The sequence below is a fragment of the Haematobia irritans genome, chromosome 3 (assembly GCF_050003625.1).
Source record: "Haematobia irritans isolate KBUSLIRL chromosome 3, ASM5000362v1, whole genome shotgun sequence".
In the NCBI taxonomy this organism is placed as follows: Eukaryota; Metazoa; Arthropoda; class Insecta; order Diptera; family Muscidae; genus Haematobia; species Haematobia irritans.
Window position 1 is genome coordinate 47113481 of NC_134399.1, and position 27769 is coordinate 47141249.

Below are 27769 nucleotides of genomic sequence, written 5' to 3' on the forward strand. Positions count from 1 at the left end.
TACAAGAAGAATCTGAGAGGATACAAGCGAGAACTGAGAAAGGCTCAGCATAACTCTTGGAATGCTTACTGCAGCAGTATTGAGAATACGTCCGAGGCTTCCAGACTACGGAAGGTTCTAGCATCCACCAACTCCGCTCCAGGTTTCATTAAAACATCGGAGGGCAATTGGACGACGTCCAGTGAGGAGACGCTGGAGGTACTATTGGACACACATTTTCCTGGAAATCAGACGGTTGAACCATGTACTGGCGGTGCCACAGTTGCTCAGCGGTCGTTTCCTGTCGAGGAAATTGTATCGGAAACTAGAATAAGATGGGCGCTAAATAGCTTTGGACCATTCAAATCCCCTGGACCTGATGGAATTACTCCGGCGGAGTTACAAGCTGTAACTGACAAAATTATCCCCTGGTTGTCGGTGATATATAAAGGATGTATCAACTTATCATATATCCCAGGAAAGTGGAGGGAAACAAAAGTCGTTTTCATACCTAAAGCGGGAAAAGCCTCTCACTCGAGGGCGAAGGATTTCCGACCAATCAGCTTATCCTCATTCCTACTTAAGACTCTGGAGAGGATGATAGATATTTATCTTAGAACTAGCATCGATTCAAGTTTGTTTTCGAAACGACAGCATGCATACTCGAAGGGCAGGTCTACTGAGACCGCACTACATGAACTAGTCAGCTTTATTGAAAGCTCACTATCTGTCAAAGAATACACAATCGTGGCGTTTCTAGACATCGAAGGGGCGTTCAATAATGTCCATCCGAGCTCGATATTAAATGGACTGACAACTCTGAATGTTGATCCATGTATACTCAGGCTGCTAGACGAACTGCTAATGAAGAGACGTATTTCAGCCACACTAGGACAAGCAAACATACAAAAGTATGTGAACAGAGGCACTCCTCAAGGAGGAGTTCTATCACCTCTTCTTTGGAATGTCGCTATAAACGACCTTCTGGTTTCCCTAGAAAAAGAAAGGATACAAGTGGTGGCATACGCAGATGATGTGGCGATAGCAGTCAGGGGAAAATTCCCATCAACAATTAGAGATATTATACAGAGAGCCCTCCGGATGACTGAGAAATGGGCGAAAGATAATGGTCTTGGGGTAAATCCTGCAAAGACAGAAATAGTCATGTACTGCAAAGATCGCAAAACTCCCACGGTTAGGCCCATTTCCTTAGGGGGTATTGAAATTCCCTTTAGGGAGTGTGCAAAATACCTTGGCGTTATTTTGGACAGGAAGCTGAACTTTAAGCTTAATATTGAAGAAAGGGCGAGGAAAGCAACGGTAGCTTTATACTCGTGCAAAAAGGCAATAGGGAAAAAGTGGGGACTAAAACCAAAAATTGTACATTGGCTATACACGGCAGTGGTTAGACCTATAATGCTATATGGTGTTGTAGTCTGGTGGCCGGCACTTCACCAGCCGACAAGTTTAGACAAAGTTCAGCGTATGGCGTGCTTGTGTATCTCAGGTGCATTCAGCAAGACAGGAACAAACTCCCTTAATGTCATACTGCATCTATTGCCTTTAGACATTTTGGCCAAACAGTCAGCTGCAACAACGGCTGTGCGGTTGCGCGAGCTATCGCTGTGGTCGGAAAAAAGTTACGGTCACAGTTCGGTCCTCAAAATAATGCCAGATGTGCCTAACGTAGTGGATTACACTTTGGCGAGCCCACTTTTCGACAAAAAGTTTGAGACTCTAATTCCCAACAGTGAGGCGTGGTGTACACAGACCCCGGGGAATAAAAGATATATAGATTTCTACACTGATGGCTCCAAATTGGATGGCCAAGTGGGTTTCGGAGTATATTCTAAAGATCTGGAACTTCGAATAGCGAAAAGATTACCTGATCACTGTAGTGTTTTTCAGGCTGAAATATTAGCAATAAGAGAGGTGGCGAATTGGCTGAGAAGTAATGTTCCAAAAAATGTGGGCATTAATATATACTCAGACAGTCAACCTGCAATAAAATCCTTGGACTCTGTGTTCCTCAACTCGAAAACGGCCATCGATTGCCGCAAATCTCTCAATGAGATGGCTGAGCAGTACAATATTCACCTAATATGGGTGCCTGGCCATAGGAACATACCGGGGAACTGCGAAGCGGATGAGTTGGCAAGGCTAGGGAATACCTTACATATTCCAGGGGAACTAGAATTTGTTGGTATGCCCCTAGCTACCTGCAAACTCATGCTGCGTGAGAAGGCTGTTATGATGGCAAATGTTCGATGGGAGAATTGCAAGGGTTGTAACGACACCAAGCAAATATGGCCCCATTTCAACTTAAACCGCACACTAGATATGCTAATGTTCTCGAGACGTCAGATATCACTCCTGATATCTGCTATAACGGGTCGCTGCCTGATAGGAGATTTTGCAAAAACTATTGGCGCGAAGTATAATGACTATTGTATGAGCTGTCATGATGCGGAGGAAAAAGAATCAATTAAACACCTCTTGTGTGAGTGTCCTGCATTTTGTGTAAAGCGCAAGCAACTTTTAGGAGCATATAGCTTCAGATTACTGGCGGATCTGGAAAACGTTAACTTAAGCAGTCTGCTAATATTTTTGGAACAATCTGGTTGGTTCAACAAAGAAAAATAATCAAGAAGGTTCAGCGGTTAAAACTAGAAGTGCCCATATGTAATAGGACTTTTAGTTAATGTGGTATCACAATGGACTGAATAGTCTAAGTGAGCCTGAATCTTAATCGGGCTGCCACTTTAACCTAACCTAACCTATAGCCAATGTACAATTTTTGGTTTTAGTCCCCACTTTTTCCCTATTACCTTTTTGCACGAGTATAAAGCTACCGTTGCTTTCCTCGCCCTTGGTGGAGATAGCAAAACAATCTGACGTAGACGAAAAAAGTATAATAGAATATTTCATTGAAGGAATTCCGGATTCCAGAGTCGGTAAGGCAGTGCTATACGAGGATAATGACATAAGAAGCCTGAAAAAACAAATCACAATTTATGAGAAAATTAGACAAAGTCCTCAATCATTTAATAGAGCGAAATTTTCTAATTCAAGTGCTGCAAAGAATAATGGTGGACAGGTCGAAAAGACGCAAGACCAGAAGAAATGTTTTTATGCGGTGGAAAGTCACATTTGGCTAAAGATTGTCCTGTTAAAGATTACAAATGTTTTAAATGTCAGAAATACGGACATCGTTCATTTGAATGTAAAGAAGTGAAAGAAGGACCTGAGACGAATGAGAAGAGACAAGCGAACATGGTGCAGAAAGGTTCGAATTTAATTTTTAAAGACGTGACTATAAGAGGCAAGAAGTTGTCTGCTTTAATTGATACTGGATGTGACATTTGCATAATGAGGTTTGACACTTTATTCGTACTTGGCTACGACCTAATTACGGGGAAATTAATGAAAAAACTAACCAAAAAAGCCCTGAAAACACTATTACAGATTATAAATGCTTGTTTTCGTTTGAGGTATGTGCCATTGTCATGGAAGGTAGCTGAAATAATTGTAATACACAAACTCGGTAAACCCGAAAATGATATAAACTCGTACAGACCCATATCCATTCTTCCTATTCTATCCAAAATTTGTGAAAAACTTCTCTTAAAAAGACTGGAATTGATCATTACACAGAGAAAATTAATTCCTGACCATCAATTTGGCTTCAGGAGTCAACATGCTACTGTGCAGCAAGTTCACCGTATAATAGATGTAGGTTAGGTTAGGTTAAAGTGGCAGCCCGATTAAGATTCAGGCTCACTTAGACTATTCAGTCCATTGTGATACCACATTAACTAAAAGTACCTATTACATATGGGCACTTCTAGTTTTAACCGCTGAACCTTCTTGATTATTTTTCTTTGTTGAACCAACCAGATTGTTCCAAAAACATTAGCAGACTGCTTAAGTTAACGTTTTCCAGATCCGCCAGTAATCTGAAGCTATATGCTCCTAAAAGTTGCTTGCGCTTTACACAAAATGCAGGACACTCACACAAGAGGTGTTTAATTGATTCTTTTTCCTCCGCATCATGACAGCTCATACAATAGTCATTATACTTCGCGCCAATAGTTTTTGCAAAATCGCCTATCAGGCAGCGACCCGTTATAGCAGATATCAGGAGTGATATCTGACGTCTCGAGAACATTAGCATATCTAGTGTGCGGTTTAAGTTGAAATGGGGCCATATTTGGTTGGTGTCGTTACAACCCTTGCAATTCTCCCATCGAACATTTGCCATCATAACAGCCTTCTCACGCAGCATAAGCTTGCAGGTAGCTAGGGGCATACCAACAAATTCCAGTCCCCCTGGAATATGTAAGGTAGTCCCTAGCCTTGCCAACTCATCCGCTTCGCAGTTCCCCGGTATGTTCCTATGGCCAGGCACCCATATTAGGTGAATATTGTACTGCTCAGCCATCTCATTGAGAGATTTGCGGCAGTCGATGGCCGTTTTCGAGTTGAGTAACACAGAGTCCAAGGATTTTATTGCAGGTTGACTGTCTGAGTATATATTAATGCCAATATTTGTTGGAACATTACTTCTCAGCCAATTCGCCACCTCTCTTATTGCTAATATTTCAGCCTGAAAAACACTACAGTGATTAGGTAATCTTTTCGCTATTCGAATTTCCAGATCTTTAGAATATACTCCGAACCCCACTTGTCCATTCAATTTGGAGCCATCAGTATGGAAATCTATATATCTTTTATTCCCCGGGGTCTGTGTACACCACGCCTCACTGTTGGGAATTAGAGTTTCAAACTTTTTGTCGAAAAGTGGTTTTGCCAGGGTATAATCCACTACGTTAGGCACATCTGGCATTATTTTGAGGACCGAACTATGACCGTACATTTTTTCCGACCACAGCGATAGCTCGCGCAACCGCACAGCCGTTGTTGCAGCTGACTGTTTGGCCAAAATGTCTAAAGGCAATAGATGTAGCATGACATTAAGGGAGTCTGTTCCTGTCTTACTAAATGCGCCTGAGATACATAAGCTCGCCATACGCTGAACTTTATCTAAACAAGTCGGTTTCTGAAGTGCCGGCCACCAGACTACAACACCATATAGCATTATAGGTCTAACTACTGCAGTGTATAGCCAATGCACAATTTTTGGTTTTAGTCCCCACTTTTTCCCTATTGCCTTTTTGCACGAGTACAAAGCTACCGTGGCTTTTCTCGCCCTCTCTTCAATATTAAGCCTAAAATTCAGCTTCCTGTCCAAAATAACGCCAAGGTATTTTGCACACTCACCAAAGGGAATTTCAGTACCCCCTAAGGAAATGGGCCTACCGTGGGAGTTTTACGATCTTTGCAGTACATGACTAGTTCTGTCTTTGCTGGATTTACACCAAGACCATTATCTTTCGCCCATTTCTCAGTCATCCGGAGAGCTCTCTGTATAATATCTCTGATTGTGGATGGGAATTTTTCCCTGACTGCTAGCGCCACATCATCTGCGTATGCCACCACTTTTATCCTTTCTTTTTCTAGGGAAACCAGAAGGTTGTTTATAGCAACATTCCAAAGAAGAGGTGATAGAACTCCTCCTTGGGGAGTGCCTCTGTTCACATACCTTTGTATGTTTGCTTGCCCTAGTGTGGCTGAAATACGTCTCTTTATTAGAAGTTCGTCTAACAGCCTAAGTATACCTGGATCAACATTCAGAGTTGTCAGTCCATTTAATATCGAGCTCGGATGGACATTATTGAACGCCCCTTCGATGTCTAGAAACGCCACGATTGTGTATTCTTTGACAGATAGTGATCTTTCAATAAAGCTGACTAGTTCATGCAATGCGGTCTCAGTAGACCTGCCCTTCGAGTATGCATGCTGTCGTTTCGAGAGCAAACTTGAATCCACGCTAGTTCTAAGATACATGTCTATCATCCTCTCCAGGGTCTTAAGTAGGAATGAGGATAAGCTGATTGGTCGGAAATCCTTCGCACTCGAGTGAGAGGCTTTTCCTGCTTTAGGTATGAAGACGACTTTTGTTTCCCTCCACTTTTCTGGAATATATGCTAAGTTTACACATCGTTTATATATCACCGTCAACCAGGGGATAACTCTTTCAGCCACTGCCTGTAACTCCGCCGGAGTAATTCCATCAGGTCCGGGGGATTTGAATGGTCCAAAGCTATTTAAAGCCCATTTTATTCTAGATTCCGACACAATTTCCTCGATAGGAAATGATCGCTGAGCCTCTGTTACACCGCCGGAACATGGTTCAACCGTCTGATTTCCAGGGAAGTGTGTGTCCAAAAGTACCTCCAACGTCTCCTCACTGGACGTTGTCCAATTTCCCTCCGATGTTTTAATGAAACCTGGAGCGGTGTTAGTGGATGCTAGTACCTTCCGTAGTCTGGAAGCCTCTGACGTATTCTCAATACTGCTACAGTAATCATCCCAAGAGTTTTGTTGAGACCTTCTCAGTTCTCGTTTATATTCTCTCAGATTCATCTTGTAAGTGTCCCAATCCTCCGGAGCTCTTGTGGACTTTGCTTTGTTAAAGAGCTTCCTGCAGGATTTCCTCATATTACTTAACTCCGTAGTCCACCATGGCGGCCGATTTTTTCCCCTTGGCTTTCCTCTAGGGCAAGCAGCTTTCAGTGAAATGTTGAAGGCCTTAGTAATCCGCTCCACTGCGTGTTCGATATCTTGCACTGTGCTCATATTTGTCTCCGGCATTTCCGGTATCATCGAATTGAACGATTCCCTATACCTATTCCAATCAGCTTTCCTAACATTTGGCGGAAATATGGTCTTTGAAGTACGAACAGCCAATCTGAAACTGATGTAGCGATGATCTGAGAAGCTATGTTCCCTCAAAACTTGCCACTCAGATATCTTATCATTCAGTTCCGGAGAGGTCAACGTTACGTCCAAAACCTCTTGTCTGTTCCTGGTGACGAAGGTTGGTGCATCTCCCTTATTGCAAACTACCAGGTTAGTACGCAAAATAAACTCTATTAGCGACTCTCCCCTTGCATTAGTATCACTACTTCCCCAAATACTATGATGTGCATTTGCATCGCATCCCATAATGAGTTTTGTCTTTGTTTTTAGTGACTCCTCAACTAAGGTCTTAACGGCACAGGGTGGCATCTCCCTATCATGTCCCATGTAGACCGAAGATACCCAATATTTGCATGTGGATATCTCTAGACTGGCTACGACAGTGTCTGCATTGCTCAATGAAGGAAGCAGAAACAAGTTTAGTTCGTTTTTAGCAATTATACATGCTCGATTTATATCGGTACCGGTATTATGCAAAAGTTTGAAACCCGGAGTGCTTAATTCACAGATCTTGTTCTTATATATGTATGGTTCTTGAATAAGAACTATATCTATGTCTCCTTTCATCAGGAGAACTTTTAAGGCAGCACAAGCGGCCTTACAATGGTGAAGATTTATCTGGAGGAACCGTAGAACCATCCAAATTTTCAACCACCGTCACATCAGCCGCTTCAATTGAGTCATCAAGGGCTTCCTCTTCACAGATCTCGGTGACTCTCGCAACAATCCGCGGTTCAGTTTTGGTGAGGCTTGAGCCTGTAGAAACTTCCCGCATATGATTTTCGCCATAGTCTGCAGGTTTTATGTCTCCTTCGGCTTCGCTAGGAGATTTTTCCACTGCTGACTCTACCGGAGGCTTGTCCGTTTCGGAATCCTTTGGCTGATCGCTTTTGTATACCTTCATATGGATATCATGAAAGCCATAACTTACGCGTCCTTGGGTCTGGGCTAGATGTGGCAGCGACTCTATGTTTAATATAAACACCGCATGTCGTCTTGGTCCATCCACCTCATCCAAACGACCAACCTTCCAATCGGCGGTTGGAAGATTTGGGTTACATTCTTTTAGTCTCTCTAGTATTGACTCAGGATCAGGAGGGTTTGCCGGTATCCATGCATGTGCTCTAGGTTTAGCCGGTATGTCTTTTTTATCGACTAACTCCAAAGCGGCTCCTTCCCAAACTTCACCAATTAGCATCAATGCAGCTTTAAAGCAATCCATAGACCTCTGGTCTGCAAAAGCTATTAACTTATATCGTCCTTGATACCATCTAGCATCTTGCCGTCGAGGACTTGGTCCGGGAAACTTTTTTCGCACCTCTGAGTAGACACCAGACATCGCGTTCTCAATTTCCCCCCATTTTTGCCTTGGAATCATACCGTCCAATGCTCCTTTATTAATAATAGCCATCACAAGGCTGTCTTTTGCAACTGAGGCAAACGATCTTTGATCCCGTTTAGAGGATGGCAGCTCATCCGGTGATCGTTCCCTTTTTCCAGCTTCAAGAATTCCTTGAGCCCATTTTAAGGAATCGCTTTGCTTAGCCGACAACGTGCTTGGGTCGACTGATCCTAATTTCTTTAGGATAAACAAAGCATTTCTTCGTTCCTTGAATCTCTTTCGAGAGGGATTGCCTCCTTTTGATATCGTCACCTTAGAAAAGGTTCGAATTGCCAAAGTGTCACCGCCAGTCGACCCGTCTACAGGTCGACTAATTGGGCCTGACTCTTGGTCGATGCCCAAATTTATAACTTCAGTCGTTACCCGTCCACTGGGCCCTGAAGTTAGCAACCCAGTGGATGACTTTGAATTTCGCTGCATGGTGGTTTATTATTTCCACCACACGTGAAATTCGTAATAAGTACTTATTACGATGAAATACTCCGCTATTAAAAAACACGTGCGTTCAGTTCGACGGTTGAAGAACAATTAATAGATGTAGCAGAAAAAGCTTTAGAAAATAAACAAGTCTGCTCTGTTGTGTTTCTTGACATAAGCAAAGCATTTGATAAAGTTTGGCATAAAGGCCTTCTTTTTAAATTGTACAACGATCTCCCAACGGAGTTCTATGAAATATTGGAATCATATTTAACAGATCGGCACTTCCGCGTAAAACATGCAAATGAATTTTCTACCCTTAAAACAATAAAAGCTGGTGTACACCAAGGGAGTGTGCTTGGACCTCTATTGTACTTACTATTTACTAGGGATGTTCCAACTCAGACATCTTCGACGATTGCTACATTTGCGGATGATACTGCGTTGCTTTGCACATCGGACTCAGAGAAGCAAGCAACTAACAAACTACAAAAAACTCTGACAGAGATTCATGATTGGATTGCTAGATGGAGAATGCATATAAATCAAAATAAATCAATACACATGTTATTTACAAATAAAAAAGTATCGCCAACACCAATATTTATAAATAATGTTAAAATCCCTTACGCAAATAATGCCAAATACCTCGGAATGACATTGGACACGAAAATCAAATGGAAGGAACATGTCAAGAAAAAAAAACCAAGAGATGAAACTAAAATTTAGTCAGCTATATTGGCTTTTTGTGGATAGTAGGGTATCCACAAAAAAAACAAAGTTCTCATTTATAATCAAGTGATTAAGCCAATTTCGATGTATGGAATTCAGCTTTGGGGCTGTGCTTCAAACAACTATGTCGAGTGTATTCCGAAAACTCAAAACAAGATTTTACGTACTATAGTCAATGCACCTTGGTACATCCGAAACTCTGATCTTCACAGAGATTTACAAGTGAAGCCTATTGTAGAAGAAATATTATCTGCTGCGCAGAGTCACGTTAATAAATAGCGATGTCATGTAAACACCGATTTGAACACCATATTCCAAAACTATCTACCAATAAGAAGGTTACAGAGAACAACCCCCACGGATTTAGTCATCTAAAATTTGTTCTAGAGAGAAATTCTTGAATTTCTTCTCAAAATTTTATTCTTTGCTATATATTTTAGCAGTAAGATAAGAAACTACTAATTGTAAATTACTAGATGAGTATGACTCAGTTGTAATGTAAATAAAAATTAATAAACAAAAAAAATCGTACTTGGCGAAGTGAATGTTGTGCCAGAGAAAGTGGTGCTACGAGGCATAGGCGACAGTGGAATTGCTACGATGGGTCGTTTTAATTCTGAAATATGTTAATTATAGATGGCGAGAGTTTCGATGTTACGTTTTATATCGTCGCCGAGCGTGACGTAAGTCATTCGATTTGCCTGAATTTTGAAGTAGACCACAAAGATGATGATGTTGATCTGTGTCATCTAGATAGAGATATATTGACAAACGTGAATAAATTAGTGACGGAGTATCAACCAAGAGGTAATTTGAAAAGCCCGATTGAGATGAAATTGATTTAAAAGACGATACATCAACTTACCAACGCGCAAGACGAATGCCTATTTCCGATCAGGAAATAGTGAACAAACAAGTAAAGCAATGGTTGCATGAAGGGATCATAGTGCCGAGCACATCGGAATATGCTTCCCCAGTAGTATTAGTTTCAAAGAAAGACGGGTCAAAGCGACTATGCTGCGACTATCGAAAGCTGAATGAGATGATAATTCGAGATCATTTCCCAATGCCTTTAATTGACGATGTACTTGATAAATTGCAGAGTGTCAAAGTGTATACGACGTTGGATTTATTGAATGGTTTTTTCCGTGTACCAATGGAGAAATCGTCTAGGAGGTACACATCATTTGTAACGCACAATGGGCAATACGAATTTCTGTATGTCCCATTTGGTATTACAAATTCTCCTGCTGTGTTTACGAAATTTATTTTTGCTGCATTACAGGATTTAATTCAAGACGATACGATAGTAGTGTACATGGACGATATCATTATTCCAGCCAAGAATATGATAGAAGGTTTGCAAAAGTTAGAATTAGTTTTGGAGAGAGCGGCTTCGAGCGGATTAAAGATAAAATGGCGGAAGAGTCAAATTTCGAGAAAGACGGTACATTTTATTTTTATTTCAACACTTTATTTTATTTATCTATTTATTTATTCAGCTATGGTAAGCCAGATTGAAGATAAATTCAATAATACAATAAGTTTGTAATTACATCAAAATTAAAAAAAAAAAATACGGACCAGAAAAAAATAAGTAAGGATAAAAAAACTGGGTTTTATGAACAAAATAGATAGATTCAACTTCTTTAAAATGTGACTATTACAACCAGAAAAAAAGAAGTTGAGAAGAAAAACAAGAACTGGTGTACGTTGGCATTATTTATGGGATCATATAAATCAAATATGTTGCTAAATTCATTATAATATTTGCAGAGCCGGTAAAAGGAACCGTGTTCCTCGTAATTATTTCTACAGACGGGTAGTTTCAATGGAAAATATTGTCGCGTAACACGTGAAGGAACATTAATGTCAAGTTTACTAATCAATTGTGAGTTAATTTCGCCTTTCAAGAGTCTACTAATAAAAACCACATCAAACACTAAACGTCTTCGCTCCAGAGTCGGTAAATCTATCAACTTCAAGCGATTGACATAAGGCGGGAGATCCAAAGGATCACGCCAACCTAAGCCACGTAACGCAAAAAGTAGAAATCTCTTCTGAACGAATTCTACTCTATCAACATAACATTGATAACTGGGAGACCAAACGACAGACGCATATTCCAGGATCGGACGGACAAGTGAAGTGTAGATACGTTTCGACAGGTAAGGATCATTAAATTCCTTCGACCATCTCTTAATGAAACCCAGTGTGGACATAGCCCTGGAGACAACTGACTCAACATGAGAATCGAACTTCAGTCTGCGATCAAATAACACACCTAAATCATTAAATAGTTGAACGTCCTCCAATTTAACGTTGTCAATATAATATTCCGTCAATAAAGCATTGGACCGAAGGAAGGTCATCTTCTTGCATTTGCAAAAGTTTAGACACATTCCATTAATGTCACACCAGCGAACAACCTCATCCAAATCGCCCTGTAATCGACAAGAATCAACCGTCGTGCTAATCGACGAAAATAATTTCACATCATCCGCATACATTAATATATTTGAGTGATGGATGACCGACGACAGATCGTCAAGATAAAGAGCGAACAGTACTGGCCCAATATGGCTTCCCTGAGGAACCCAAGATGTAACCGATATCTTACGAGATGGTTGACCCTTAAACATAACGCATTGAACCCTGTCAGACAAGTAAGATGAAATCTAGCATAGTAAAGCTGGAGGAAACCCTAGCGCAGATAACATATACAACAATAGACGATGACTAACCTTATCAAAGGCCTTGCTGAAGTCAGTATAGATAACATCAACCTGATTACGCCTTGAGAATGCATCATGTATATATAAGGTAAACTCCAAAAGATTCGTCGACGTCGACTTCACTTTCATAAAACCGTATTGACACACCGAAAATATAGACCTTAATGAGTGAACCAGTCTATCAGTAACCAATCGCTCAAAAAGCTTCGGAATAACACTTAGTTTGGCTATTCCTCTGTAATTCTCAATCTCCGTCCTATTCCCCTTCTTGTGCAAGGGTATAATGTAGCTCTCCTTCAATAAGGTAGGAAAACAACCTGAAGACAAAGAATAATTTGAATAGATTCGTCAGGGGAATGCACAACGCGGATGCACAGTTCCTTAATACTGCAGAAGGAACTCCATCCGTGCCAGGGCTAAAATCCAATTTCAAAGAGAAAAATGCACTTAACACCTCGTCAGACGTAAACCATATATTGGGACCATATTGTTGGGATACGTCATAGAAAATAGTTCTATAAGGCCTGATGAGGATAAGATTATTTCAGTTAAGAATTTTCCAGTGCCGAATGATCGTAAGACCGTAGAACGATTTCTTGTACTAACGACATATTTTCGAAGATTTATTTGTGAATGTGCCATTATTGCAAAGCCGTTGACGAATTTATTGAGGAAGAAGACAACATTTAAGATAACTGATGAAGTTTTGGCTGCGTGTCAACAATTGAAAGATGCTCTTGTGAGTGCACCTGTGTTGAAATTATTTAATCCGAATGCTGTTACTAAGGTACATGCGGATGCTAGTAAGTTTGGATATGGTGCAATGCTTTTGTAGAAGGACTCAGAGGATCAGCAGATGCATCCGATACAATTTATGAGTCGAAGAACCAAGCCGTATGAAGAGAGCTACCACTCCTACGAGTTGGAAGTGCTTGCAATCGTGGAAGCTCTGAAAGAGTAGCGCATTTATTTGTTGGGGATATCATTTAAAATTATTACCGATTGTAATGTATTTAAGATGGCAATGAGTAAAGCTGATGTTCCACCACGAATTTCTAGATGGGCTATGTTTTTGCAAGACTTTAAAATCGAACACCGATCCGGTACCAAGATGAGGCACGTAGATGCATTGAATAGGTAGGGTGTCATGTTTTTTAGTGGAGAGCAGTTTGAGTCAGAGACTTAAAGAGGCCCAGATGAGGGACGAATGGACAAAAGCTGTAAGATCTATTTTGGAGTAGGGTCCTTACGAAGACTATTATTTGAAGAATGGAGTAATTTTCAACGAAGTTAATAGTGGTTCCACATCAAATGGAAGACGAAATAATAATTTTGGCGCATAAACAAGGTCACTTTGGGGTGACGAAGACGAACGATTTGGTACAAAAACAATATTTTATTCCAGGACTTACCCAGAAAGTTGAGAAGATCGTGCGAAGCTGTGTGCAGTGCATCATCACGGACGCTAAAAGTGGAAGAAAGGAGGGATTTTTGAATCCGATTGATAAAGAAGCCCGACCTTTGGCAACATATCACATTGATCATGTTGGACCAATGGAAATGACGAGCAAGGCCTAAAATCACATTTTAGTTGTTGTAGACGCATTCATGAAGTTTGTGTGGCTTTATCGCACAAAGTCGACAGATACTAATGCTGTTTTAGAATGTCTAGAGAGACAAGCTGCCATATTTGGAAATCCAGTACGAATAATTACGGATCGCGGGGCAGCATTTACGTCCGCAAGTTTTGAGAAGTATTGCTAAGAATCTCGAATACAACATTTGTTGATAGCGACAGGGGTACCTATGTTAGAGGCAATGGTCAAGTCGAGAGGATACATCGAATTGTAGTACCCATGATCGCAAAGTGTTGCCAAGAAGACCCAAAGAGTTGGTATAAGCATGTCCGTAAAGTGCAAATGATGATAAATAGTAAAGGGTGATACGGTCAAAATTTCAAGGGAAAACGCGTGTAAATCGGTGAACTCGTTTACTTAAAATATCAAATTAAATTTCTTTTTCAAGTTCAATTAGTATAAAGTTCAGGAAAAATATTCAGTTAGGCTTTCGCTTTTCCAAATCCGAATTGCCGGGCCTCACGCTTGACACCTGCCATCAGATTTTGTACAGCCACCTTGTCCACCTTCTTCGCCGCAGAAAGCCAGTTTGCCTTGAACTGCTGCTCGTCCTTAGCAGTTTTTTTGGTCTTCTTTAGGTTCCGCTTGACAATAGCCCAGTATTTCTCAATTGGGCGGAGCTCTGGCGTGTTGGGAGGGTTCTTGTCCTTGGGAACCACCTGCACGTTGTTGGCGGCGTACCACTCCATGGCCTTTTTACCGTAATGGCAAGATGCCAAATCCGGCCAAAACAGTACGGAAAAACCGTGTTTCTTCAGGAAAGGCAGCAGACGTTTATTCAAACACTCTTTCACGTAAATTTCTTGGTTGACAGTTCCGGAAGCTATGAAAATGCTGCTTTTCAAGCCACAGGTACAGATGGCTTGCCAAACCAGATATTTCTTTGCGAACTTTGACAGTTTTATGTGCTTGAAAATATCTGCTACCTTTCCCCTTCCTTTTGCCGTATAAAACTCCTGTCCCGGAAGCTGCTTGTAGTCGGCTTTGACGTAGGTTTCGTCGTCCATTACCACGCAGTCCATTACAGCCTCCGGGATCGCACTTTGGCCGTCGTATTTTGTTTATCATCGCGATTTGGAGTCACTACCTTCTTGTAAGTCGATAGTCCGGCTCGTTTTTTGGCTCGATGCAAAATTTTGATACGCTGCTCTTCTTGCTTGGACGGCATTTTGACAACTGAAAAGTGAATTCCAAAATCAAAATAGGAGCAACATTCTACACACACACACTTTCAAAATGAGGGGTGCTCAGGTTTTTTTTAAATGCAAAATTGAAAGAAATACGTCAAGTTTATATTGACCAAATTTTGACCGTATCACCCTTACAATGCCAAGAAGTACGAAGGTATCACCATTCAAATTGTTAACTGGAGTTGACATGAGGTATGAAGAGAACCCTGATTTGAGAGAAATTCTAGAAGCGGAATTGATAATGGATTTTTGCCAAGAAAGAGAAGAAGTAAGATCTTAAGCAAGAGAAAATATAACTGCTATTCAGAATGAGAATTGTAAAACCTTTAATGATAGACGAAAGCCGTGTATAAGGAGAATAATCAGGTTGCAATTAAGCGTACCCAGTTTAGTTCTGGTTTTAAGCTGAGAGGTAAATTTTTGGGACCATACAAGATAACGAGAGTGTTGCGACATGGAAGGTACGAAGTGGAGAAAGTTGGAGAGCATGAGGAACCCAACAGAACATTGACAGTAGCTGAGAACATGAAGCCGTGGGTTCTGCAATCCGGGGCGTATTGCCGTCAGGAGGGCCGGTTGTAGGATGGCAACTCTGTTGCATACAAAGACGGTCAGTGAACAGTAACTTGACGCTTTTAGTACTTGTACAGCCTTCCTTAAGAACACTCTGTCTTAGACCGTGAACAAGTAAAGAAGTAGTCTTTAAGCATAATTTTAAGTGAATTTACTCATCCTTTATTTTGTTTACTACTTGTAAGGAAAATATTCAATAAACTACGTGTTTGAATTTCTCAAACATCATTTATCGCAGGCGAACACATGGTGCTATCTGTACTTAAAACAAATGTGGCCACAGCAGAGGAGAATTGTGGGTTGAATAGCTCACACATCATTTGTCCTATGTAAATAGAATCAATTGTTACCTAATGCATTTTTTATTATCATATTATTTATATGTTTCTATATATAGTCTTTTCTAGAGTTTAAAGTATTTATAGCTTGTGTCTACTTAGAGGTTAGAAGATAAGGTATTGTAAGAATAGGCTAAGAAATATTTTGTACGATATCAAGTAAAAACAAGTATATACGGCCGTAAGTTCGGCCAGGCCGAAGCTTATGTACCCTCCATCATGGATTGCGTAGAAACTTCATCTAAACACTGCCATCCACAATCGAATTACTTAAGTTGCGGTAACGCTTGCCGATGGCAAGGTATCTTAAAACCTCCTAACACCATCTTCTAAATTGTATGTAAGTCCATACGTAATATATATTAAATCAAAAAAGATCGATCCAATACGTATATAATTCAGTTTGACAAAGTAGACATAAAATTTTGACAAAATTTTCTACAGAAATAAAATTTTAACAAAATTTTCTATAGAAATAAAATTTTCACTAATTTTCTATAGAAATAAACATTTTGACAAAATTTTCTATTAAAAGACAATTTGGACAAAATTTTCTATAGAAATAAAATTTTGACAATGATGAAAATTTTATTATGAACCGAATGAAATTTTAACAAAATTTTCTCTAGAAATAAAATTTTGACAAAATTTTCTATAGAAATAAAATTTTGGTAGATTATTTTTGGCTCTAGTGGCAACCATGATTATGAACCGATATGGACCAATTTTTGTGTGATTGGACCAATTTTGGTATGGTTGTTAGCGACCATATACTAACACCACGTGCCTAATTTGAACCGGATCGGATGAATTTTGCTCCTCCAAGAGGCTCCGGAGGTCAAATCTGGAGAATGTTTTATATGGGGGCTATATATAATTATGGACCGATATGGACCAATTCTGGCACGGTTGTTAAGGATCATATACTAACACCATGTTCCAAATTACAACCGGATTGGATGAAATTTGCTTCTCTTGGAGACTTCGCAAGCCAAATCTGGGGATCGGTTTATATGGGGGCTATATATAATTATGAACCGATGTGGACCAATTTTTGCATGGTTGTTAGAGACCATATACCAATATCATGTACCAAATTTCAGGCGGATCGGATGAAATTTGCTTCTCTTTGAGGCTCCGCAACCCAAATCGGGGGATCGGTTCATATGGGCGCCATATATAATTACGGACCGATGTGGACCAATTTTTGCACGGTTGTTAGGGACCATATACCAATACCATGTACCAAATTTCAGCCGGATCGGATGCAATTTGCTCCTCTTCTTCTCTTTGAGGCTCCGCAAGCCAAATCTGGGGATCGGTTTATATGGGGCCTATATATAATTATTGACCGATGTGAACCAATTTTTTCATAGTTGTTAGATACCATATACCAACACCATGTACCAAATTTAAGCCGGATCGGATGAAATATGCTTCTGTTAGAGGCTCCACAAGCCAAATCTGAGGGTCCCTTTATATGGGGGCTATAAGTAAAAGTGGACCGATATGGCCCATTTTCAATACCATCCGACCTACATCGATAACAACTACTTGTGCCAAGTTTCAAGTCGATAGCTTGTTTCGTTCGGAAGTTAGCGTGATTTCAACAGACGGACGGACGGACGGACATGCTTAGATCGACTCAGAATTTCACCACGACCCAGAATATATATACTTTATGAGGTCTTAGAGCAATATTTCGATGTGTTACAAACGGAATGACAAAGTTAATATACCCCCATCCTATGATGGAGGGTATAAAAATAAATATTAAAAATAAAATGAGTGTATTCATCAACCTCGACCAAAGCGGAGGCATTTTTATTCATTTTTTGGTCCATCGAACCTTTAGAAATAACCAGCTGAAGAAAATTTACAACTTTATATAAAAAAAAATCGACAACGAGAAGAACGATCTAGCCAACTACAAAGCGGAAAGAGGAGCGAGGGAGAAAACTAACGAATAAAACAAGGAAGAATACTACGGAGAAAAACAACGAAGAAGACTACGGAGAAGACAACGAAGACGATAGCGAAGACAATTACGAAGACTATTACGAAGCCAATAACGAAGCCGATAACGAAGAAGATACCGAAGACGACTACGAAGGAGACAGCGAAGGAGACAGCGAAGAAGATAACGAAGAAGACAACGAACAAGACTACGAGATAAATAACGAAAAAATGCCTAGCCGTGAAGAATTATATAAATCGCAGGAAACAATCCTCAACGAATTAAGAGGAATACTGAGTACTGCTGAAGGAAGAGGTTACCGGGTGCAGACGATACCAGGCACAATCAAAACGGTAGAGGAGCTATGGAGTAAATTCCAGGCAAATGATGATGCACTCCGTAAAAAGGGCGAGAAATGCGAAAACGACGAATATTTCGTCTTGAAGGCGTTCGAGAACACGAAGACACTGAAGGAGAAATTACTGACGATGGTAGGCAATGGTAAATTGGAAGAGAACGGAGATGCGGGTACAAGCCAACATCAGACAGCATTTAGTATGTCCAATATAGCATCGAATTCATTGATGGTGGACGAAGTGTCAAAAGAAAAGGAGAGCAGGAAAATGAGATCGCTCGAAAATGCGTTTAATGTGAATCTTGCCGCATTGAATGCGATGGTGAAACAGGGAGAAGAGATAAGTGACAAGTACTACTTACAGAAAAAGTATGAAAGATTGGAAGATCAGATGCGGAGGCTCCGTGATATCCATACGGAAATGGTGAAAGAAGGAGATGTCAACGACATTACGGAAGATCAATGGGAGAAAGCAGTGGCTGATGTGAATGAGGAACAGCGGAGAATAATGGAAGTATCTATGGCCTTAGGATCTACGGAGAAGAAAGCCATCAAGCCATCATAAAAATTCCAGAGTTCAGTGGACGTCTGGAAGACTGGAATACGTTCTATGGACTATTCCGGAATCTCATACATGAAGATGGGAGTTCATCGGATCAAGAAAAGCTGTTTCGGTTAAAAACTGCTTTGAAAGGAGACGCATTGCAACTTAATCAAAACATGTCCTTGTCTAGTACCGGATACAATACAGCGTTAGAAACTTTGCGACAAAGGTACGACAACAGAAGGAACCTGTTCACCCATTATTTGGATAAAGTCGATCAACCAAACATAAATACATCATCAGCTTCCAGTATAAAGCAGCTACTGGATACATCGATAGAGTGCATTGAAGGAATCAAAGCGATGAATTTAAAATTGGGAGATGCATATCCAATTCTTGCGCATCTTATATTCCAAAAATTGGATATGGAAACACGTCTACAATACGAGTAGACGACGAAAATGTCGACGGAAATTCAGGAGATTAGTGAGATTCTAAAATTCCTGGAGCAACGTTATCAAACATTGAAATCAGTGTGGACATTAGATGATGGGAGGAAAACAATGAAGCAGCGCCAGCAAAAGTCTACGAGAACCAAGTGAAGTGCTGTTATTGTAAAAAGGCGGGGCATAAAACGTTCCAATGTCTGGGTTATACGAACCTAACGGTCAAAGAAAGGATAGAGTGGGTGAAGAGAAATCAGTTATGCAGTAATTGCCTGAACCACCCTGCGGCAAGAAGATGTGGAAGCAGAATGAATTGCTATACATGCAATGGGCGACATCATACGAGTCTACATGTGAGCAAAGGGGAAACGAACGGAATAATTCTCATCACGTCTTGATTCCAACAGCTCAAATTCGAGTGAAATCGAGTCAGAACGAATTTGTGACATTGGGAGCTTTGATCAACCCTTGCGCTCAAACATCGTCAATCAGCGAAGAAGTCCTACAACTTCCGAAATAAAAAACAGATATAACGCTGCATGGACTTGGAGGGGTAGTTGTTGGAAAGGCAAAATCGAAAGTATGGATAGAAGTTACACCTCGCTTCCTGAGCGATTATGCGGTGAATAAAGAGGCTGTTGTACTACATGAACTGTCTTCCTTGCAGCAAAATCCAGCGTGTGAATACAATGTAGATAAATGGGATAACTTCACCCTTGCAGATCCAGACTTCACATCATCAGATCGAATAGATGTACTGATTGGTAGCGATATCTATTATGAAATTGTTCAAGATGGGATTCACAAAGGGAGAAGATTTTAGTTCAGAAAACAAAGCTAGGATGGATATTATCTGGACCAATACGACAAAGAAGCGATGCAGTGGGACAATTGTTGCCACAACTACGTTAGAAAGATTTTGGGAAATTGAAGAAGTTGCCGATCCAGAAATGCCGAAGGAAGACTTTTGTTTGGACAACTATGAAGCAACAACATCGACATCGAATGATGACCGATTTATAGTCCGGCTTCCGTTCAAGGAGGATATGGAATTAGGGGACTCATATAAAAGAGCTATGGCCTGATGGCGGTGATGAAAGTGAAGGTGAACATGCGGGGAAAATATTATATTCCTCATCAAGCTGTGATAAGAAAAAGCAGCTTAACTACGAAAGTGAGAGTCGTGTTCGATGCGTCTTCGAGAACTTCAAATGGAAGGAGCTTGAATGATATTCTGTATGCCGGTTCAAGATTGCAAAGTGATATCGTGGACATACTCACGAAGTGGCGAAAGCACCAGTACGTGATAAGCGCAGATGTGGAAAAGATGTACCGACAAATTTTGGTACATAAAGACGATCAAAAGTACCAATACGTTTTGTGGAGATCGAGCAACAAAGGGCCACTCGAACAGTACAGGTTAACAACGGTGACTTACGGTACGGCATGTGCACTATTTCTGGCTGTAAGAACTTTAATGGAAATTTGAGATAGGTGTGAGGAAGAGAGAATTGGCAACATAATAAAGAACAATTTTTACATGGATGACTTGATAACTGGAGCAGATTAAATATCAGAATGCAAGAAGATTCAGGAGAAAGTGAATGAAGAGTTATCGAAATATGGATTTAAATTGAGGAAATGGATTTCAAACAGCAACAACATTCTGGAAAATATTAGCTGTGAAAGAGAGAATGATGTGTTATGTATAGAAGAGGATAAGTGCCTCAAAACATTAGGTCTGCAATGGTATCCATCACAGGATATTTTCGGCAGAGCCTTTTGAAGACGATAAGATAACTAAGCGAAAAGCTATGGGTGATGGAAATAGGATGGGATAAACCGCTAGAAGATGATATGCAGAGACAGTGGATTGGATATTCGAATAAGTTAACTGCACTGACAACAATAAGAATACCCCGTTGGCTACACCTGTCCAACTTAACACAACCGCAGTTACATGGGTTCGCTGATGTATCAGAAAGAGCATACGTAGCTGTAGTTTATTTGAAAGTGAATGGAGGAGTGTCTCTGGTATCTGCTAAAAAGTAAGGTGAACCCTATAAAGAATAGAAAGACTCTACCTAAATTGGAACTGTGTGCCGCAAATTTGTTGGCTAAATCGATGGAAAGGATAGTGAAAGATCTGACGATGACTGCTACGGTTTTTATGTGGAGTGATTCGACAATAGCGCTGGCACGGATAAGGAATAATTCTAGTAGAGACAAATTTATAAAATCAAGAGTAATGGAAATACGACAGTGGGTACCAGCAGCCAAATGACAGTATGTTAAATCGAAAGAAAATCCAGCAGACATGGGTTCCAGAGGAATATCACCAGAGAAGTTGGTCGAAAATAATCTTTGGTGGAGTGACCCTGAGTGGCTGATGCGAGAGGAAGAGAACTGGGATGTAACGGAACCTACATCATTAAGTGTGGTAGTAACGAATATAGAGGATCGGCCGATGTACCTTAGTCACATGGTAAAAGATTATTTGTCGTTTGGAAGGCTTAAGAGGATAAAAGCATACGTCCGAAGATATTTGAGAAAACTACAAGGGAAAAAATATCCAGACTTTTTAACGGTAGAAGAGCTGCTAGAGGCGGAAACGATCATTATTAATGGTCATCAACAGCAAGAATTTTCCGAGATAGTCACACGATTGCAAAACGGAACGGCGATCGATCACAAACAAGTGGCTCCGTTAAACCCCTTTCTGGATGATAAAGGCTTACTAAGAATGGGTGGTCGTCTACGGTTTTCGTCGCTGGCGTTCAACCAAAAGCATCCAGTAATACTTAACAAGTCAAACTTAGCAGACTTAATCATCAAACAAGCACATATAGCTTCTCTTCATGGCGGTATCAGAGTGGTGGAGCACATGCTGAAAATTAATTATTGGAATAAGAAATAGCATAAGACGAGTGAATCGGTGTTGTAACAAATGCATACGATATAGACAAGACACGCTAACACAGATGATGGGAAATTTACCTGATTATAGGGTTAACGTATCTGCACCGTTTACACATTGTGGTGTGGACTATGCGGGACCGATACTGATGAAGTGCTCAAACGGAAGAGGTCAATAATCGTACAAAGGTTACATTTCAGTGTTCGTTTGCATGACAACAAAAGCAGTACATTGGGAAGTAGAAATTAGTCTGATGTCTGAAGCTTTTCTCGCTACTTTAAAACGCATATTTGATAGAAGAGGTAAACGTAGCCATATTTACTCAGACAAGGGCACACATTTAGTTGGAGCTGTAAAGAATCTAGATAAAGAGTTTCAAGCAGCCATAAAAGAGACAGAGGAAGTGCAGTGGCATTTCATTTCCCCGACAAGTCCTCATTTCGGAGGAATATGGGAGGCAGCGGTGAAATCGATGAAATATCATCTTCGAAGAGTAATTGGTGGAAGTAAATTAACTTTTGAAGAAATGGCCACCCTGTTGTACCAGATCGAAGCGGTATTAAATTCGAGACCACTGTATAATATGGATGAAAGTACTGATGACATCGAAGTATTGACCCCAGGTCACTTTTTGATTGGACGACCATTGATAGGATGTCCAGTGAGGAGCAACGACGAAATAGTGACAACACTTGATCGCTGGAAATTAGTGAGAAGAATGAAGAATGGATTTTGGAAGCAGTGGAAGTCCGCCTACCTGGAAACGTTACAAAAACGATACAAATGGAAAAGTCCAGCAGAAAATATACAACGGGGTCAGGTCGTAATAGTGAAGAATGAGGAGACACATCCCGGGCGATGGCCAATAGGAAGAGTTGAGGAAGTCCATCCGGGAGCAGATGGGCTAGTAAGAGATGCGACGTTAAAGACTCAAGCCGGGTTGATTAAGAGACCACTAAGCAAATTGTGGCCGTTGGAAGTAAAAACTGAGGAATTACCGGCTAGTGATCGCCTTAACGGGAGACGCGGGGTTAACCTAGTAAGCTATGTGATGATTATGCTGCTAGCTTTACCTCACCTAACCTAACCTAGCTTTACCTCATGTGAGATCAATAACACAAGGCAACATAGCGAATATAACGGAGCTGCAGGCTTCAACAACAATGTACTTAGACCACATAGGATCAGTTAATGTTGTCGCGTCAAAATGGAATATGATAATCGATATGCTCCCGTTTTTTGCTTCGTTGGACAAATGCGAGGAAGTATTGAAAACGATGTGTATTGAAAACGATAAGCTCAAAACACTTGAATCCCAATGCGACAACATTCTTAAATCAATGGGAAGGCAGGTTAATACTTTGCAAGAAACTAATGGGTATTTGTTTTTGAAATCTACGAAGAGGTCGAAACGTGCGCCTTTCGAGTTTATAGGATCTATTCATCACCTTTTGTTTGGAACTATGGATACGGATGATCGGAAACAGATGGAAGAAAACATGATCAACTTACTGGAAAATCAGCACAATATCAAATTCATGATACAAAAACAGACATCCGTTGTAGAATCTACGGTAAATCTTTTACGTACTACCATGAAGGACGTGAATGACAATTTTAAAAGCATAGTGGAACATATGAATAACATCACGGCGATGATGGAGGAATCATATTTCGTTTATAGGGAGTCAATCCGATTTTTTTATGGTAACCAAAGACTTGAACGCAATAATCTGGGAGAACGAAAGAGTTCAATCAAGTATGATTAAGTTGCTGATCGATATTAATCATGGAAAGCTTAATCCTTCTTTGATTACACCAATGCAACTTCAAGCGGAGATGACAATGATAAGAGAGCCTATGCCCGATCATCATAAATTCCCTGGGAAGAAATACGAGCAGATTAGAGCAGCGTAAGAAACTTCTTACTGCAAATACGGTGTTGATTGAAATAAGTTGGTTGTGTCAGCTAGCATCCCGTTGATTACGCAACACAACTCTCAGTTGCATCGGATAATTCCGTTACCTGTGATGCTACAGGAATCTATAACCCAGACTACAGGACACTATTTGATTTATAATTTTAACATGGATGCATATCATATAATGACTCAAGCGGATTTGAATATGTGCCAGTTGTTTACTGCTGATGACTATGTTTGCGAAGGAAATTGGCCGTGGATTGATGCAAATGACCATTCCTGTGAGTTGTATTCCCTTAAGCCCTTGATTACGCCTAAATGTCAATTCGCGGAATCGAAGATGGAGTTGTTATGGATAAAGCTTCATGCAAACAATAGCTGGCTATTCAAGGTGTTTCAACAAACCACAGCGCATGTGTCCTGCCAGAGTGAGTCGCCACAACTATTTCAGTTATCACTGCAGGGCATCATTACATTGAAACCGGTACGATGTACGTTAAGAATAAAGGGAGCTACAATTTCCACGACATTTAACTTGGAATCCAAACGATTAGCAGAGGACAGAGTTAATTTCGTTGTTAATACAAGCATGGTATCCAATTTTTCTATCAAGCCTTTAGGTTCTATGGTGGTTAACAATTCCGCTAGATTATCGGATTTAGAAAGTCAGTTGAAAACGATTGATGCTACTCAAATCCAACTCAAAGGCCTCAATTTCCATAATATGTCTGGACATTTATCTCCAATCGTAATAATCGCCGTCGGAATTATAGCTATGATTTGTGCAATTAGGAATTGTCTTCACTTTGGGGCAGCGCAGAATGTTTGAATTTCTCAAACATCATTTATCGCAGGCGAACACATGGTGCTATCTGTACTTAAAACAAATGTGGGTTGGATAGCTCACACATCACTTGTCCTATGTAAATAGAATCAATTGTAACCTTATGCATTTTTTATTATCAACCCATTGTTTATATGTTTCTATATATAGTCTTATCTAGAGTTTAAAGTATTAATAGCTTGTGTCTACTTAGGGGTTAGAAGATAAGGTATTGTAAGAATAGGCTAAGAAATATTTTGTACGAAATCAAGTAAGAAAGAAATATTAAAAATAAAATGAGTGTGTTCATCAACCTCTAGCGAAGCGGAGGCATTTTTATTCACTGCGTTATAAACAAAAACCAAATGAAAGTTTCCTACATATATAGAATGAGTCTAAAAGTTATTGTGAGTCAAGTTAAATGTCCTGAATGGTAATTTAGTCTTGAAATTTGTTTGCGTGTGAGCGCGCTTGAGTACGGTTTTTTATTTCGTGAATATGAGTTCATCCCAGACATAACAGGTTGCCTGATAAGTCCCCGGTCTAACAAAGAAAAACACATTTTTTTGTCAAATTTCGTTTTTATTACTCAACATCGTTCCCTTCAAGAGCGATACAACGATTATAACGACCTTCCAATTTTTTGATACCATTTTGGTCGTACTCCTTCGGTTTTGCCTCAAAATAGGCCACAGTTTCGGCGATCACCTCTTCATTGCAGCCAAATTTTTGCCCTAAGAGCATCCTTTTGAGGTCTGAGGACAGAAAAAGTCGCTGGGGGCTAGATCTGGAGAACACGGTGGGTGGGGAAGCAATTCGAAGCCCAATTCATGAATTTTTGCCATCGTTCTCAATGACTTGTGGCAAGGTGCGTTGTCTTGGTGGAACAACACTTTTCTTCTTCATATGGGGCCGTTTTGCGGCGATTTCGACCTTCAAACGCTCCAATAACGCCATATAAGTCACTGTTGATGGTTTTTCCCTTCTCAAGATAATCTATAAAAATTATTCCATGCGCATCCAAAAAAACAGAGGCCATTACTTTGCCAGCGGAATTTTGAGTCTTTCCATGCTTCGCAGACGGTTCACCGGTCGCTGTCCACTCAGCTGTCGATTGGACTCAGGAGTGTAGTGATGGAGCCATGTTTCATCCATTGTCACATATCGATGGAAAAACTCGGGTCTATAACGAGATAACAGCTGCAAACATCGCTCAGAATCATCAACACGTTGTTGTTTTTGGTCAAATGTGAGCTTGCGCGGCACCCATTTTGCACAGAGCTTCCGCATATCCAGGTTAGGTTAGGTTAAAGTGGCAGCCCGATTAAGATTCAGGCTCACTTAGACTATTCAGTCCATTGTGATACCACATTAACTAAAAGTACCTATTACATATGGGCACTTCTAGTTTTAACCGCTGAACTTTCTCGATTATTTTCTTCTGTTGAACCAACCAGATTGTTCCAAAAACATTAGCAGACTGCTTAAGTTAACGTTTTCCAGGTCCGCCAGTAATCTGAAGCTATATGCCCCCAAAAATTTGCTTACGCCTTACACAAAATGCAGGACACTCACAAAAGAGGTGTTTAATTGATTCTTTTTCCTCCGCATCATGACAGCTCATACAATAGTCATTATACTTCGCACCAATAGTTTTTGCAAAATCGCCTATCAGGCAGCGACCCGTTATAGCAGATATCAGGAGTGATATCTGGCGTCTCGAAAACACTAGCATATCTAGTGTACGGTTTAATTTTAAATGGGGCCATATTTGCTTGGTGTCGTTACAACCCTTGCAATTCTCCCATCGAACATTTGCCATCATGACAGCCTTCTCTCGCAGTAAGAGCTTGCAGGTAGCCAGAGGCATACCAACAGATTCTAGTTCCCCTGGAATATGTAAGGTGGTTCCTAGCCTTGCTAGCTCATCTGCTTCGATGTTCCCCGGTATGTTCCTATGGCCAGGCACCCATATTAGGTGAATATTGTGCTGCTCAGCCATCTCATTGAGAGATTTGCGGCAGTCGATGGCCGTTTTCGAGTTGAGGAACACAGAGTCGAAGTATTTTATTGCAGGTTGACTGTCTGAGTATATATTAATGCCAATATTGCTTGGAGCATTACTTCTCAGCCAATTCACCCCTTATGTTATTGCTAATATTTCAGCCTGAAAAACACTACAGTGATCAGGTAATCTTTTCGCTATTCGAAGTTCCAGATCTTTAGAATATACTCCGAAACCCACTTGGCCATTCAATTTGGAGCCATCAGTGTAGAAATCTATATATCTTTTAATCCCCGGGCTCCGTGTACACCACGCCTCACTGTTGGGAATTAGAGTCTCAAACTTATTGTCGAAAAGTGGTCTCGCCAAAGTGTAATCCACTACGATAGGCACATCTGGCATTATTTTGAGGACTGAACTGTGACCGTAACTTTTTTCCGACCACAGCGATAGCTCGCGCAACAGCACAGCCGTTGTTGCAGCTGATTGTTTGGCCAAAATGTCTAAAGGCAATAGATACAGCATGACATTAAGAGAATTTGTTCCTGTTTTACTGAAAGTGCATGAGATACACAAGCACTCCGTACGCTGAACTTTGTCTAAACTTGTCGGCTGCTGAAGTGCCGGCCACCAATGCCGTGTATAGCCAATGCACAATTTTCGGTTTTAATCCCCACTTTTTTCCTATTGCCTTTTTGCACGAGTACAAAGCTACCGTGGCTTTTCTCGCTCTTTCATCAATAATAAGCTTAAAGTTCAGCTTCCTGTCCAAAATAACGCCAAGGTATTTTGCACACTCACTAAAGGGAATTTCAATACCCCTAAGGAAATGGGCCTAACCGTGAGAGTTTTGCGATCTTTGCAGTACATGACTAGTTCTGTCTTTGCAGGATTTACCCCAAGACCATTATCTTTCGCCCATTTCTCAGTCATCCGGAGGGCTCTCTGTATAATATGTCTAACTGTTGATGGGAA

The 27769-nt window shown here is 40.5% G+C and overlaps 1 protein-coding gene across 1 annotated transcript in view; it reads left to right on the forward strand.

Moving 5' to 3' along the window:
• Nucleotides 1-27769, forward strand: part of Rbcn-3A (rabconnectin-3 alpha) — a 668488-nt gene that overhangs the window by 230814 nt on the left and 409905 nt on the right. The gene's annotated exons all lie outside the window — the stretch shown is intronic.